Consider the following 17,838-nt stretch of genomic DNA (forward strand, 5'->3'; position numbering starts at 1 on the left):
CTGTGGTCTCCCCTACAAAAAAAGTCCCTTTTGTTTCATCCATATACTCACTGGAGCATGGTCAAATTCCTAGTGGCCAGTCCTCCAAGGGAGAGGTGGGACCACCTTTCCCATGCCCAGCACAGGAGCCAGCTCTCCCACACCCACTCCACTGTTGGTGCCACCATGAGGCTGCCAGCAAGGGGCAGGGACATCTCTCCTACAACCAAGGATATTACCATGGCTTCAGGCAGCAGCCTAGACTACCAACATCTGCATGGGCTTCAGTGGTAACATTGGCTGCAGACATCAACACAGCCTTTGACCCACTCCTGGCCCTCAGCAGCTGCACTGGCCATGGGTCTCAACATGGCCTCACGTGGCTACACATGCCACTCACATCAGGATGGCAGCACAGACAGCATACAATCCCATCGGGGCCTGGGGCAGCAGCATGGACCACAGACACCAACATGGCCTCTGGTGTCATCAAGGACCATGGTGGTCCTGGGGGGGGGTCTAATCCAGACAGTGAACCTTTCCCCATCTCTATCCTCTATCGTTGCCCAGAGCCAGGGGGTGGGGATCCTATGGCCAGGCAGCAGGTTCTGTGGGGCTGAGCCTCCATCTGCATCAGCTCCAGGCTGTTGTACACCACTCTGCCATCTCTACTCTCTACTACATATTTGCTCATGGTAGTTGGCGCCTGCCACCACAGCCCTGGGCCTAGAGGGCCCAGCTGCCCTTGGGTATCTTCTGCCTCTGCCCAGTGAGATAGCTCTGATTTTTAAATGTAAGCTATCATAGCCATAAACTTTCCTCTTAAAATTGTTTTTGTTCTAATCAAAGGGGTCTGGTAAGTTGTCTCATTTTCATTTGAGTCTAGGAAATTTTTCAACACCCTCACTATTTTTTTAGTGTCCCATCTATCACTCAAGAGTGTAGTGGTCATTCTCTACATGTTTGTGTAGTTTCTGCAGGATGTTTCCAGTTTAAAAGTGTTTATCCCAATTCAAAACTCATGCTGAAACTTAACTCCCAAGGCAGTGTTGGGAGGAGGAGCCAAATGGCAGATGATTAAGTCTTGGATGCTCAACCACCCTACTATTTTGCTGCAATAATATTCCTTACCTGCATTGTTTCAAATGCATATTGATATATCTGCCTGGTAAATTCTAAAGGAATGGCTCCATTAAAGGGTCTGTAGAACTATAATGGTGGTATAAATTGCCAAATATGCCCAGAAACTTACAGTTTACAGTCTCACTATCAATGTCTGATCATGTTAGTTTTCCAACACCCTCGTCACTGAAGCACATTGTTAAACCTTTTGTCCCTTGAAAATCTTATATGTTAAAAGAAAAAGTACCTCAGTGAGATTTTGATCCATATCTTTCCCACTATGGAGTGAAGTCAAACATCTTTTTTGTTTTTTGTTTTTTGTTTTTTTTTTTTTTTGAGACAGGGTTTCTCTGTGTAGCTTTGGAGCCTGTCCTGGAACTCGCTCTGTAGCCCAAGCTGGCCTCGAACTCACAGAGATCTGCCTGGCTCTGCCTCCCGAGTGCTGAGATTAAAGGTGTGCATCAGCAGCGCCTGGCCAAACATCTTTTGTCATGTTTCAAGTACATTTATATTTTTGTTAGATGGTGATTTTTAAAAAGATTTCCACAGATCTTCTGTAAAGATGGAATACAGAAAACTGAGATGAAGCTTTTTAAGATAAGTCTTCATAACCTCTTGATAAGAGATAGGGATCAATGTATTAGACAAGTTTATATTTAACTGGCGCAAAGAGAGGTCAAGGTAAAGAATGTTATGTTTCTATGAGAAGGGATGGGAATAGTAATATATTCTTTGACAAACACAGGTTGTTTTATTTAGGATTTAGATGCATCAATCAAGATTAGCTTTACAACAGACACTAATTTTAAAAAAAATCACTAAGTTTCTTCTTGTCATTAATATTAAAGTCCTTTCCTCAAATTGCTCACATCTAGGAAGAAAAGAGATATAACAAAGATGTTATTACATAGTACTGGACAAGGCACGAGAAAGAGAATAATGGTGGGTGTGGGAAATGACTTGAGAAATTTTATTATGTCTATTTGCTTATTTGCGAGCTGGGAGCATATGCACCTGTGTGGAAGTCAGAGGACAACTTGTGGGAGTCAGTTTTTGTCTTCAACCATGTGGATCCAGGGACTAGAACTCAGCTTGCCACACTTGGCAGCCAGCACATTCAACTGATGAGTCATCTCATTAGCCCTCATTTTTTTAAAGTGGTGAAGTATACAAAACTTTTCTCCAATGCATAATATGTGAGTTGGATCTCCAAGTAGGAATGAGTGTATGAATGTGTGTGTGTGTGTGTGTGTGTGTGTGTGAGAAAAACAGGGACCATTACTATCAACCATACAGAAATAGGAAAGATTATAAATAAAAGAATACTGTAGGCAATAAATTGTTAGCCAATAAATAGATGAGATGTTCCAATTTCTAGAAAGCCGTGAACTGCCAAAACTGATTCAAGGAAAAGAAATAGGTAACATGAACAGACCTAAAGAAGAAAAAAGTTTGACTTTTTTAAAAATAAAAAGGAAAAAAGAAAAACTACTCACAAAGAAAAATATTGACACAGGCAGTTTCACTAGTTAATTCTATCAAATATTTAAAGATAAATTAATAACAATTCTTCACAAATTATTCAAAATAAAATAGTAATGAAACCTCATGACTTATTCTATAATACAAGTTCACCTTTATACCCAAACCAGACAAAATATCACAAGGATAAAACATTATAGGCCAACATCTCTTTTAAGTATTGGTGCACAACTTGGTTTGATCTACAGATTCAACACAAACTTTAACATAATCCCAGTCACCTTTTTAATATGTTGTCTGTCTGATTCTAAAACTTACATGGTGTTGCTAAGGACCCAGAAAAAAATCTTATTTTTGTATTTAAATGTATTTTGAAGTAAGGAAATGGTAGTTCTCAATATATGTTTTAGAATTAGGTAATCAATTCCTAATATGGACAGACAAATAAAAAGCCCAATTCCAGAAATGGGATATATCTTTTGGAGTTCTTAGCCAGTGAGGTCTCATAGATCCCCAAACACTATAGGCTATTACCATTGCTCTTGTTTACCTTCCAAAACTTGATACTGATTCTCTATTGCTAAGAACCTACATATTTCAGACATAGAACATGATGGAAATAAGCTAGTACTAACTTGGAAGTTTCATCCACACTGGCTAGCCTTCACAGTGCTGGAAGGTGTTATGCAAGCTACTGAGGAGGGAGAAAAATCATCAATCGTACCCAGATGTGTATCCTGCAAGCTATAACAAGGACTGGCCTAGCAAGACACACAAACATGTGCAAGAGTGGCATGAACACCATGGGAGTAACCAACTACTTTCTAATTAGATGTGAGTCCAGCTCCACAAGATGAATCCCATACCTTGCACCATTATTGGACCAAGAACCTATGTCTAAATAGACAAATAAGCCCTGGGGGAGAACTACTATTGTGATGCTAAATAGACACAGAATTATACAAACTCCCAATGACTTGTCATTTTATATATATATATATATATATATATATATATATATATATATATATATCTCAATGCATCTCTCAGTTCTCATCTGTGAAGGCTCTATTTTCGATAAATGGTGATTAACAGAGTGACCCACAAATTGGCCACAGTGCAGAGGATAAAAGACTGCAGGACGCTTATCCCTAAAGGAAACATATATATTATGCACCTGCCCAGAATTGTTAGGGATAATTGTGAAAGGAGGCAAAAAGAGTCTAAGAGCCTAGGCAGTGAATGACTACAAGGAAACAGACAGCAGTTTTGACAACATGCACAAAACCTATGTAAGCCCAAGTCAGTCCAAAGACCATCATGGAGAGGGGAAATGGACATACAATTCCACACCTAGTCATGGAAGATTGTCAACTATTAATTGCTGGGAGAGAGAGAAAGACAGTTTTCTCTAAGAGTGTCACTCCTGATTAGTGACAGTGGAAAACCACACATCCAACATTAGTTGAGCATCATAAATTGGTTTTGAAGGGTTTAAAATGAAGGCCATAAATTTAAGTGAGTAGGGAAGGTTGGTGGATCTGGGAAGAGTTGAGAGAAGGGTCGAATGTAATCAATATACATTGTACAAAACTCAAAACTCTTAAAAAACTAATGAAATAAATAAGTAAAATTGTCATATCAAATTGAGAAAATGAATGTCAAAGATTAATATTTCCTGATTCTAACACTTAGCAAAATTGGTAATAGTCAAGATAATATCCCATCAATTTTAGATTGTATAGCATTATTTATAGTAAATGGTTGTGGTGGTAAATAATGATTATTTGTTAAGTTACAACAAGGGATTTTTTTTACCTATTATGTATTCTGAAAAATAATGGTAGATTTAAAACAAAGTAATCTTGTTTGAATGTCTTAAACATTGCAATTTATTTTAATATGCTAATATGCTTAATTTGTTCATATTTAACATTCTTAAATTTTTAGCTTTTCCTTATTATTTATAATCACGGTTATAATAGACACAATATGTATAGTGTATCTTTTATCATTTTTTGTCTCAATAATATGTTAATTAAAATAGTCATTATTGCTTTTTTTTTTTTTTTTTTTTTTTTGGTTTTTCGAGACAGGGTTTCTCTGTGTAGCTTTGCGCCTTTCCTGGAAGTCACTCTGTAGCCCAGGTGGGCCTTGAACTCACAAAGATCACCTGCCTCTGCCTCCCAAGTGCTGGGATTAAAGGTGTGCACCACCACTGCCCGGCTTCATTATTGCTTTCTTAAAATCTTGATGTAGTTCACATTATAGAATTACTGGTTCTTTGTTTGGAAAGGTGTTCAGTGAAAGTGTAGTAGATATGAGAACATAATGGGGTGTATAAGATAAAATACATTATGTACATGTGCAACATTGGCAAAGAATGAATACATTTGTATCTGTGTGCATGTTCACTCTTTCTGTTTCCATTTAACTACTATGTGAATATCCTCTATAGAAAATAAATTGTTATTGAGCTCTTTAGTCTCCACATCAAAATTGAAACAAGGCTTTACATATTCTGCAAGGTTAAACTTGAATTTTTCCTGTGGAAATTATTTTAAAATTGTATTTTTACTTTCTTGGTGTTTGAATATTTTAATAGTACCCTAAAAAGTATAACTTTTATGATTAATATTTATTAAATTTGCATTTGAATCTTGTAATAATTTTGAGGTAAAAAACAATAGACATATAGAGCAACAAAACAGACTAAGAGTCCAGAATTAACTAGATGCCTATGGCTAATTGATTGTTGATAAGGCTGGTAACACTACTAAATAGGAAAAATAATCCTCCTTTCAACAAATGGTAATATAACAACTACTTAGCCATATGCAAAATCCTGAAATCAGGCAATTGTTCAAATCATGCAATAACGACATTAAAATGAATTAAAGATTAAAGATGAACATGTAAGGTGTCTTAATGACCTCAAAACTGGCAAAACAGTTTCGATATTATGCCCAAAGCATAAGCAATAAATTTTGGTTCCCAGCATCCACAAAGCAGTTCACAATAATCTGTAACTCCCATTTGAGGGAATACATCGCCCTCTTCTGGCCTTGATAGGCACTGCATACACGTGGTGCATATGTATACATATATGCAAGCAAAACACTCATAAACATAAAATAAATAGATAATTTTTAAAAGTTCTTGTCTGACCCTCAGAAACCACATAAAAACCAGGCAGGCATGGTAGTCACCTGTACATCCAGCACTCAAGAGGCAGAGACCGTGGGTTCTTGAGGCAAGCTGTCCAGTAGAAGAGCCAGAATCAGCAATCTACATATTCAGCAAGATACCTTGCATTAATAAAGAGAGAGTGGTTAAGAAGGACACCTGATGTCACTTTATCTTACTGCAACTTGATATGCCATGTTTTGTTGATACTCCTGGGAGACCTGCCCTTTCCTAAACAGAAATGGAGAAGGAGTTGACTGGGGGTTAGGAGCAGAGGGGGAATGTGGGGGAGGGACTGGGAGGACAGGTGTGGTGATATTTTATTTGTGCTCTAGTAAATAAAGCCTGCCTGGAGATCAGAGGGAAAAGCCAGCCACTACAAGTAAACACAAAAGTCATGCAATGTTAGCACACACCTTTAATCCTACTGTGGAGGCAGGGATCTGTCTGGATCTATGTGAGTTCAAGGCCACACTGAGAACAGAGCCAAGCATGGTGGCACATGCCTTAAATTCCAACAGTAGTCAACCGTGATGGTCTGGAAGTCTATACAGACAGACAGGAAGTGATGGAGCTGGGCAGGAAGAGGAAGTGCTGTAGCTGGACAGAGAGAAAATCAGATGGCAGAACAGAAAGCCATATAGGCGTGGGTAGACAGGAAGTAGCTCTCTTTTGGAAGCTGCAGAGTTGGTGAGGTGAGGTTAGCATGTGGCTGTTCCTATTCCTCTGATCTCTCCCAGGTTTTCACCCCTATATCTGGCTCCGTGTTTTCTATTGATAAGACCATTTAGAAATTCGTCTACTGACAGATGGGAGAGGAAACTGCAGCTGAAATGTAAAATAAATAAATAAATAAATAAATGTATTTATTAAAAAAGGGAAGATACCTGATGTCAACTTTGGACCTTCACTTGCATGTATACACCAATTATTTGCATCTGTACACACAAATATGTGTGTGTATGTGTGTGTGTGTGTACACAAGAATACACACATGTAAGCACCATACACATATGCACAAAAATTAAGTAAATTAGTCAATTAAAAAATCATAGCGGGACATGGTGGCATATACCTTTAATCCCAGCACTCAGGAGGCAGAGGCAGGTGGATCTGCAAAGTGAGTTTTAGGACAGCCAGTGCTGTTACACAGAGAAACTCTGTCTTGAAAAAGCAAACAAACAAACAAAAAACTCACAAAAGACTGCAGGCAAAAAATCCATATATAAAAAATAAAAATAGAGAAAGTATGATAATAAAGTAAACAGAGATATCTGGGAAAGAAGTATCAGATAAACAATCTGATAAATCCATTACGACTTAACACCTACTTACTTGAGGCAATTGTTCTAGACACTGGGACATATCTTAAATAATGTTGACAAAAATCTTTGTCATTATGGAACTTACATTCCAACAGGGGCAACATATAAAAGTCTCTCATCTAAACATGACAGTATATTAGAAAAGGATAAGTTTGAGAATAAAATAAGAATTGGAACTGGAAGTATAGATCCATTTATAGAGTGCTAGCCTAGCACATAGAAGCCCTGAGTTCCATCTGCAGAATCACATAAACCAAACGTAGCAGGGTGTTTTGGTTACTCAAGAAGTGGAAGCAAGAGGACCACCAGTTCAAAGATATCCTCAGCTACATAGCATGTTTGAGGCTAGTCCCTATTACACAAGATTCCATCTCAAGAAAAGTAAAGACTGGAAGGCATAGTGTTTGGGAGGACAGTGTTGCAATGTTGTACAGAGTGGCCCCATTGAGAAAAGCAGCATTTGAGTAAAATACCCAAAGCAAGGAAAGAAAAGGTAATTTTCTAAACAAATGGAACAGTAAGTACAAGGGCTGATGTTACTCTATCATTGAGAGGACCAGTTAATGGAGGAGGCCTTCCAGGTAATTTCAAAGACCTTGACTTACTCTGAGTAAGGGAATCAGTGGAAAGATTAATGCATATAACAGCCACAGTAAAGAACTACTGAATTGACTAGGGATTGGGATGGAGGAAGCTCACAAGCAGCAAGAGAATTAAGAAGAGTATAATGATCACCTAGCAGCATGAACACGGTTGTTTGCTAGATTCATAGCAGTGGGGATACTATGAAGAGGTCCAGTTTTGGATACACCCTCCCACATATATATGTAAACAAATGTAAGACTTTCAATATCTCAAGATAGATATTTTGAATTAAGTTTGAATATAGAATTGAGAGCAATACAGCTAGAGATGACAGTTTAGACTATTTAGACTATAATACCCAGAATTGTCTGAAAAGTCATGAGCCTGAGTGCAGATTTATTGAAATACTCACACTAGAGTATAATCCTGTGAAAGCAGGAATTTGTTTGGAAAGTGGGCAGGGTCGGAATTTTAGAAAACAGACCTTATGATCTTGAGGAAATGGCTTAGTGGGTATTTAAAATGCTTGGTACACAACTATGAGAACTTGAGTTCAGATCTGGGTAAAAGCTGGGCACAGAACACATTTGTCGTCTCAGCACTGGAGTGGTGGGCTGAGACACATGGATACCCGGAGTTCATTGGCTAGGCAGTCTAGCCCAGTTGAAGAACTGCAGGCTCAGTGAGAGACCCTGTCTCAAAACATAAGATGGACAGCAATTGAGGAAGGTAGCAGACATCAGCCTCTAGCCTCCACACACATGTGCATACATGAATGTATTTAATTTTGGCAAAGCGTGGTTGAAGCCAACAGAACGAAGTAGGTTATCAACAGAATAGACTTTCTTCATGAAAGTATAAAGGAAAGATTGAGATATCCAAACCATTTAGGAGGCTATCACAAAGTTTAAGACATCACAGAAGTTTCTGAACATTATATATACATATATTACAGCACGTACACAATGAGACAGGATTAAGAAATAGTGAAGAGGGGATTTGCAGGACTTAATAGTTTTTGATTATGAGAACTGAGGTTGAAGGCAGACTTGAAGGTGGTATCCTAACTTCTATTTTCAATACATGGGAGGAAACATAAAAATGGGGTGGTGGATACTGTCTAGTAAAAGAAAAACCTAAATATATGAATACAGATGGAGCATCCCTTATCTGAAATACTTAGAACGAGAATATTTCAGACTTCCAGACTGGTTTTGGACCTTGGGATATTTATACAGACATAATGAGACATCTGGGAGACACAATCCAACTTGACAGGAAATTAATTTGTTTAATATACACCTTCTACACAGAGCCTGAAGGAAATTTTATACAGTTTTAGTGTACCTGTGTTTTGACCACAACTCTAGCATAGGGCCAGGCATGGAATTTTCCATCTGTGGTATGTTGACACTGGAAAAGATTGGACTTGTGAGCATTTCAGATTTTCAATATGTTTAACTTATAGCAAGTTTGAGGCATCCTTGGGATCAGCAAACACACATGATTCTCAGAGTGGTCAGTCCTCTTCACTTTGTTCCTATTGTCCATGTGAAATGAAACTACAGTAGTTAATCCACACAAGCACTGTGATTGGTGTGAACATTGGATTACTGTGCATACGATAACTAGATGTTTGGGTTCCCAATGCTTCATAACTGAGGTCAATGTAGTCTAAAATTTCTTAAGCCCTGGTAGTCTCCCTGAGGTTCCTACTCTGAACAACAGCAATCTGAACTTTTTCATATCGATATTGTTACAGCCACAAGCAAATACATGGGGTCTTTGTTACAAAATTTGGGAAACGTATTATGTTTTTATTCCTCTAAAAGCTTTGGAAAATATAGAAAATTAGAAAAAAAAAACTAAAGTTGATATTTTTAATTTAATCTTCTGCTGACACCTAGTGCCAGAATTCTGCATATTCTGCTAACTGCCCCCACACAAAGGGTGTGTGGCGGGGTATCCGGATTTTAAAGTTACCATTAATTTGAAACTAAAACAATGATCTATTTTATTGAACAATCCTATCTGGGGCTGGCTAGATGGCTGAGGGGATAAAGGCACTTACTTGCCTGGCAAGCCTAATGGCTTGAGGTCTATCGCCTAATGTGGTGGTGAACATTTGTGCTCCCAGAATTCTGAAAGCATCATGGAAGGTGCAGACAGGAGAATCAGTCCGAAGCTCATTGGCCAGCTAGCCTGGAGTACACAGCACAGCACCCAGAGCAAGAGAGGCCTTAATGTCAAAAACAAGATGTCGAGAAAACACCTATGCTCACAAGACACACACACACACACACACACACACACACACACACACCATTTTAAAACAACAACCATACTATCACACTGCCATACATTTACATCAGTTTTCTAACATAATCCCTCACATTAAATGCTAGTCAGTAAAAGCAATTAAGATATCCATCTTTTTGCATGTCCAAGAATTCAAATTTTAGGTAATTTCCATTCTTAGTTTGTTTACCTGCTGTAGACATTCTTCAGAGTCTGTAGAGGCCTAAATCACAATTACACCCTGCAAGTTTTGAAGCAGTTAGTGTTAAAGTCTCCTTGGAAGTAATGTTAGCTGGGACTGGAGTCCACAGTATTTCCATATCCATACTTCTCAACCACTGAAGAACCCTCAAATTTATAGTAAGAGTTCATATTAAACAACAACCTGCCATGTAATTAGTATAAACATATTTAAAGGAAGAATTAAAGTGTAGATGGAAGAGGGGCAGAACACTTTCTGGAGAATGAGGTTTGATCTATGTATACATTATTGAAATACTTTGAAGGATTTGTAATTAAATCATGTAGTCAGTAGAAACATCCAAGAGGATTATATTTGTGCTTGGTAATGTTATAGCCATAGAGGCAAAGACAGAAATTAATACTCTAAGATTTACGCAAAATGAGTGTAGCAGTCCTTTACTTTACCTTAACCCTAGTACCGTTTCCTCATCTCTAAACTCTAGATAATGATACTATTACTTGCCTTGTGGTTTTGTTAGAAGGATTGAAATGTTCCACAAAACTACAGACACATGGCTAGTATCCAATAAAAACATAACTGCCATTTGTAATAATAATATTGAAAAAATGAAGCATGCCCTTGCCTCTACCCATGCAGTCAAATGCTGTCCCAGTAGCTAGAGAAGGAGATACTTTGCTAGAAAGGCTCCAGAGTACTTTGGAAGGTAATTGTGACCACCCCCAGCATCTCAGTACAAGGTGACACAGACCCAAGGTGGTGGGAGCTCAGCTGGGAGATTGGCTCCCACATTTTACCCCAGGGTACTCTTGAGGAGTCAGGGATAAGAGATTTAGACAAAAGGATAGAAGGGAGAGAAATGGATAGAAATACAGGATAGCCTAGGGAGGGCCTGGATCATTATCCATTGGCCCCTCCTATCTCTTCTAAAGGGCTATTATAGGAATGCCAATGGGTGGAGCAAAAGACCTCCCCCTAGCTCAGCCAACTGTAGACCCTTCCAATCACCTAGTAACCATGTACATGGTCAAGCAATCCTCTAATGCAGCTATGGTGGGTAAAGCAAGCTCAGATCTCATTAGGAAACCTTTGTGGGCCTTTGCACAAGGTCAAGTGTCCTGTGGCAGGTCATGGTGGCATGTTCCCTGAGGGGATATGAAATTGTTCCAAATAACTAACCTTGTTCAAGGTCAGAGAAAGGGGACTAATAAAATACAAATTATTTTACAATGTTTCACTAGCACTTAGGACCTGTGCTCCATGAAAACAAAACCAGTTGGTGTGGAGTGAGGTGGTGAATGAATATAGTGTAGGCTCTAGGGTCAGACTGAACTGAGTTGCAATGCAAGCTTTACCTAGACAAGCTGTGTGAGTGTGTACAAGTAAACTTCTCTGAGCATTCACTCCTTGATTTGTAAAATTGGGAGTAATGGGAATGTATAACTTGTAGTTGGGTTTTTTTCACTCTTTGGTCTTTGGGGGGGCCACTACCCAGCTCCCAAATAAATACACAGAGACTTATTCTTACTTAAGAATTCCTGGCCTTAGTTTGGATTGTTTCTAGCCTGCTTTTCTTAAATTATCCCATCTACCATTTGCCTCTGGGCTTTTACCTTTCTCTATTCTATATTCCTTTTTTCACTTCTTACTAAGTAGCTGGCTGGGTGTCTGGGTGGTTGGGTGTCTGGGTGTCTGGGTATCTGGGTGTCTGGGTGGCTAGGTGTCTGGGTGGCTGGGTGTCTGGGTGGCTGGGTGGCTGGGTGGCTGGCCCCAGCATCCTCTCTCCTTCTCCTTTCCAACTCCCACCTCTTCTCTCTTCTATTTATTCTCTCTGCCTGCCAACCTAGCTTACCCTTTTCTTGCCTAGCTATTGGCCATTCAGCTCTTTGTTAGACCAATCAGGTATTTTACACAGGCAAAGTAATACATCCTCGCAGAGTTAAACAAATGCAATATAAAAAATGCAACAATATTTGCATCATTAAACAAATATTCTATAGCATAAATAAATGCAACACATCTTAAAATAATATTCCACAATGATAACTCTTAAGGCAATTGCAATAATTAAATGTATATAAATCACTTTGCTGATGCCTAGTATCTAATCTGTAATCAATAGATGATTTTCATTATATCATTAAATCATGCTACTTACTGACACATCCAATCTGGCCTTTATATTTGAAGTATCCTGCAGTGTCAAATAAATTGTAATAATTATTTTTTGAGGTTGTGTGTTTTGTATATGTGTGTGGTGCATGCACATGTGTGTGAAGGTTCCTACACTTATATGTGTAAGGAAGGCCACAGGAAGACAATGGGTGTCCTGCTCTATCACCCTTTGCCTTATTGCCCAGAAACATGGTCTCTCACTGAACATGGAACAGGCTCGTGGCCAACAAATCCCAGTATCTTTCTGTCCCTCCCCCAACCAGTGCTGGTGTATGGATGGATACAGGTGCACACACACACAGCTACACCCAGGTGCAACAAGTGCTGTTCGCCATTGGGTCAGCTCCTCATGCCCTGAATTATAGAAATCTGGGAAGTATGTCTTTAGTTTTCTAATGCTCAAACCTGACCATTATTACTATGTATTAAGCACCTACCAAATGCCAGTTGACCTTTACACTTGTAGAAATAGAAGCTCAGAGAAGGTAAGTAATTTCTTCTCAAGCAACATCACCAAATGTTGAGCCTGGGCCAGTGCTGTAGCCCACCAACCTATATTTAATGTAATGTATTCCCTGACCTTTGAAAAGATGTCTTTCACGACTTCTTACAGTACCCAGGGGAAAGGTCAAAACCTTATTTCACAAGGCTATTTTTTTTCTCTCTCTAGCTTCTATTAACCCCTCTGAATCTCCTCACTTGTAGTCCAACAACCTTCTCAAGAAACTCCTCTAGAGCTCTCTGGCCATATCCCCATCATAGTACTTGCCAGGTTGCTCTATAAATGTTGGTTTCATTGTCTGTCCTCTTAACAACACTAACAAAATGCTCAGCACAAGGCAGGGATTCATTGGATTCATGTATGATGAATTAACAAATTAATGAATATTGACTAGGGAGTACCCAGATAGAAAGCTCCACCATATCCTAGGAAAAAACTTAAATTAGTTCAGATTGTGTTAGGTACATCTGTGTTTAAGGGTACTATGATAGTTTGAATGTAATTGCCCTCCATTAGCTCATAGGAAGTGTCACTATTAGGAGGTGTGGCTTTGTTGGAGCAGGTATGGCCTTGTTGGAGGAAGTGTGTCACTGTAGGAGTGGGCTTTGAGGTTTCCTATGTTCAGCATAACACCCAGTGTCTCAGTCAACTTCCTGTTGGCTGCAAGAAGTAGGACTATCAGCTACTTCTCCAGCACCATGTCTACTTGCACACTGCCGTCCTCCCCATCATGATGATAATGGACTGAACCTCTGAAACTAAGCGATCCACCCAATTAAATGTTTTTCCTCTATAAGAGTTACCATGGTCATGATGCCTCTTCACAGCATTAGAAACTCTAACTAAGATGGATACCTACCCTGAGTTCTAAGAAATTAATTTTTCAACTGTCATACTTGGCAAACAAGGTCTATGTTGATATGCGAGTGTTTGCCTGAAGAGGCTGGGATTGTAGATTATGTACTAGTCAGTCTCTCCCATGAAATTCCAGTGGATAGGTGAAGAATTCCAGGTGGGCAAGATTGAATGTGCTTAAGCAGCAATTGCAGTTGTAGGAAAGAAGATTTACTTGGGTAATCAGTAGGAACTATTTTTAGTGCTTTGTACTAACATGATTTTTCAGTAAACAAAAGAAGTTGTATGGTGATATTTTATTTGTACTGATATGTGATTTTATTTGTATGTTAATAAATAAAGTTGCCTGGGGGTCAGAGCTAATAGCAAGCCATAGCAGAAGTCTGGCAGTGGTAGCACACACCCTTAATCCCAATCACATGACAGACAGATCTCTGTGTGTTCAAGGATACCACCAGCATGGAGACACATGCCTTTAATCTCAATACCAACCATAGAAGACCTGGAGGTCTGTATAGATGGGCAGTGAAGAGGAGGTTATGTGGTTGGGTTTACAACCAATGAGAAGGCAGAATAGAAAGTCAATAAAAAGGACAAACACACAGGAAGTAGGTCTCTTGCGGAGAGATAGGACAGCAGCAGCAGTGAAAGGTAAGGTTTTTAATCTCAGCTCTTAGCTATTGCTCTGACCTCTTGGCTTTTAACTTTGTATTTGGCTCTGTGTTCTTTATTTAACAAGATGATTACATCTACAAAGTTGTGCTCAAGAGTTTATAATTCAATTCTTTATTAAACATTTCTTACTTTATTTTTATTTTTTGTGTGTATGTTCATGGGTCTGGGGGTGCATAATCATTAAAATTATTTACCACAGAAACAATTTATGAACTGATGGTAAAATATTAATAGTGATTTTCTGTTAGTAATGGGACTACACATTTATCTTATCTTTTGCAAAGAGTATTAATCTTTATAATGAGAAAAAGATAAGAAAAAATTTAAAAATGTTCTGCATATCTGGGAAACTGATGAGTAAGAACAGGAGGCAGGATTCCAAAGGGAAGATTCTGGGATTTGAGAAGCTAGAAGAAGCTGCAAAGACCCCTGAATAGTCTCAATGATGTGGGAGGGGCTCCTGAAGCACTGGAATGAAGGGAGACACCCTTCAGAAGATGGCTGTAGGTGAACACTGAGGACACTATTGACTCACTCATCCTAGTAACTCAGCAACTTGAGGGCAAAAGGAAGGAAGGCCTGCAACATGGCTATTCCCCAAGACCTTGAGGTATGTTATCTTTCACCGTTAAAGGTCCTAAGGACTGCAACTGACAGAGGTGTGGACTTGAAACGAGGGCAGGAGCATTAACAGAAGTGAGCCACTGATGCCTTAAGCAAACATGTGCCAGGATTGTGTAAAAAGCTGAAAATATTTACCTCGGATTTACATATTCAACATACAATTTATACTCTTTCTTCATACCATGGTTAAAAAAAAAAAGGTTGTACTCTTGAGAATGAGACCTGTGCAGTAGTTGCACTGGAGAGGAGATGTGTATAGAATTAAAGCAAAAATTCTAAATCTCAAGGGCATGGGTTTTGATGGCCCCCAATGGGGATGAAATTTATTATTAGAACAGTTTACTTTATTTGAGCAGTCAGTGTCTGGAAGACTAAATGTTTTGAGCAGGTTGTCTGTCTGCGTCTTCTACGAATTGGACTACTACGACCAACTTCAGAAACAAAGGAGTGAAAGTGTGCCTGGCTTTCTGACTCTGAAGCTCAATCAAATTCCTTCTAGAATACAACCCTGCATATTTCAACCCTAGAGATACTCCAAAGCAAGTAACAATAGCTATAAAATGCTAAAATCAGTAATACCTAGGATGAACTTACAAAGAAAGTAACATGCTCATACTTGACTGGTGAGAATGTAAATTGGGTGACCTTTCAGAAGGACAACTTAGCAATATTTTCCCAAAGAATTTTACATGCAAAAACCCCCTTTGTTTCCATTATTGAACAACCAGAAGTTTGCCCTAAAGATTAACTAGCAATGGCATATGCATGAACCATTCAGCGCAAGGAGCTGGAAGCAAAGATTGTCCTTCAATGGGACTTGACCTGCAGACCCAAAGCTGCAGGGTCTCCACAACACAGGGCAAGAGGATATCCAAGAAGAGTCCTAATAAGAGCCCAGCATCAATAGTGTAGCAGAAGCCCGAGGCCTCAAACCAGACCAATGACTCTTTGCAATGAACACTTGCAAATAAAGATGTATGGACAAAGGGGGTTACTGAATGACTCACTGTCATACTGCAGCTTCCAGGATGAGAGATTTAATTTTTCCCATTTTTCTCTTAAATTTTGTTTTATTTGGGGGAGGTGCAAGGGCAGAGGGCTGATGCAAAAGGACAGGAAAGTGAATGGGATCAAGATACACAATGTAAAAGACACACAGACTAAATAAAAAGAAAAAAAGATTGTCCTTCAGTAGGAAGGAGGTTTATTTAGTGCAGCAATGGAAGGAAAAGAAACTTATAGGAAAAGGTAAACTTATATGCTCTGCAAACGAAAACAACTATCAAGATGTATTAAGTGCAAAAAAAGGGGCAAGGTGCAGAATACTGTAAATACTCTTGGTTTAAAAAATGTGTGTAAGCAGAGGATTGAAAGACACACTGGCATGTAAATAATGTTTTACCCTGAAACAAAACATAAGAAGTTTTTAACAGTATAGGTCAGAGGATTATTTTTTGTGTGCCATTTGGACACATTAGGCCTTTTAAAATTTTTTCTTCCCTAACATTTCATTTTTTTTTCACTTTTTATTTTATTGGCCTTTTTTTGAGACAGGATCTTGTGTGTTTGAAGCTGGCTTAAAATCAACTATGTAACTCAAGATGACCTGGAACTTCTGACCCCCCAGCTTCCACTTTCCAAGGGCTGGTATTACAGGCATGCGACACTATGCCTCGTTGTATGAGGTGCTGGTGATTCAAATCAGAGCTTTATGCATGCTCGGCAATCTCTCTACCACCTGAGCCACATCCACACCACCATTAAATTTTTATACAAACATCAAATGTATGTGTTGAAGCTCCATAATGTTAAAGGGGGACTGTGCACTGTTCATTATTTCTAATACTTCACTTCATTCCCATGTCAAACTCTTATCTCCCTTTTACAGGTGAGGAGCTCCAGGCTCAGAGCTGCAAAATCTCTTAAGGTCGTACAGTTAGTTGGCTGCAGAGCCACAATTTAAATGCACCGGTTACAGCACTCATTCTCAACTGCCAGGCCGAACCCTTTTAAATTGTCTTTATACCCTCACTGCCTACAAAGAGTATGTTGGTGAACAACTGGGACCTTATCAGATAATTCATGAGAAATTCTTTTCTAAGTATGGAGCCAGCTAGGGAGGCAGGCAGAGGTTGGAGCTTGTTTAAATTGGACAGACCAGTCCCTAAATGGTTGGGAGATTTTTTTTTTATGTAGTGGCTATTAACAATCTTATTTAGTTCCTCCTTTCAAAACATTACAATCCTTAGGGACAACAAGATGGCTCAGTGGGTAAGGGCATTTGCTGACAATCTTGGCAACCTGAGTTTGATCTCAGGAATCCAAGATGGAAGAAGAGAACTGATGTTCCTAAGAGTTGTCCTCTAACCACCACTCACACACATCATACATGCATACACACACAATAATAACAATAAATAAAATATGAAAATTAAAAGATTCTAATTCCTTCCTTTCTAAATAACTTCAGATTGTTGTTTTAAAAAATAATATTATTTGGAGAATGAAAGTCCACTCAAAGTACTCTTAACTCATAATTAATGGCTTTGTTTCCAAATCAAAGGCTGTATCACACTCATATTTTACAAAGAGAGAGCAAGATGTTCTCTTTTAGTCCTCCACAGGTCATCTTTTCATACCAACATATAAAAATGTACTTCTGTGCCTATAAATTGCATAGTATTCCATTTTTAAACATACAAAATTCTTACAAATTACCTGAAATAAATTTGGAATTGAAGTTACTTCCGAGTCTAATTTCCTAATGAGTAGTGTAGCTAATGACAAACGTCCTTCCTGACAAGATTTGAGTCTCTTCAGACTGGGTG

Source organism: Peromyscus maniculatus, chromosome X, assembly GCF_049852395.1.
Source record: "Peromyscus maniculatus bairdii isolate BWxNUB_F1_BW_parent chromosome X, HU_Pman_BW_mat_3.1, whole genome shotgun sequence".
NCBI classification, from domain to species: Eukaryota; Metazoa; Chordata; class Mammalia; order Rodentia; family Cricetidae; genus Peromyscus; species Peromyscus maniculatus.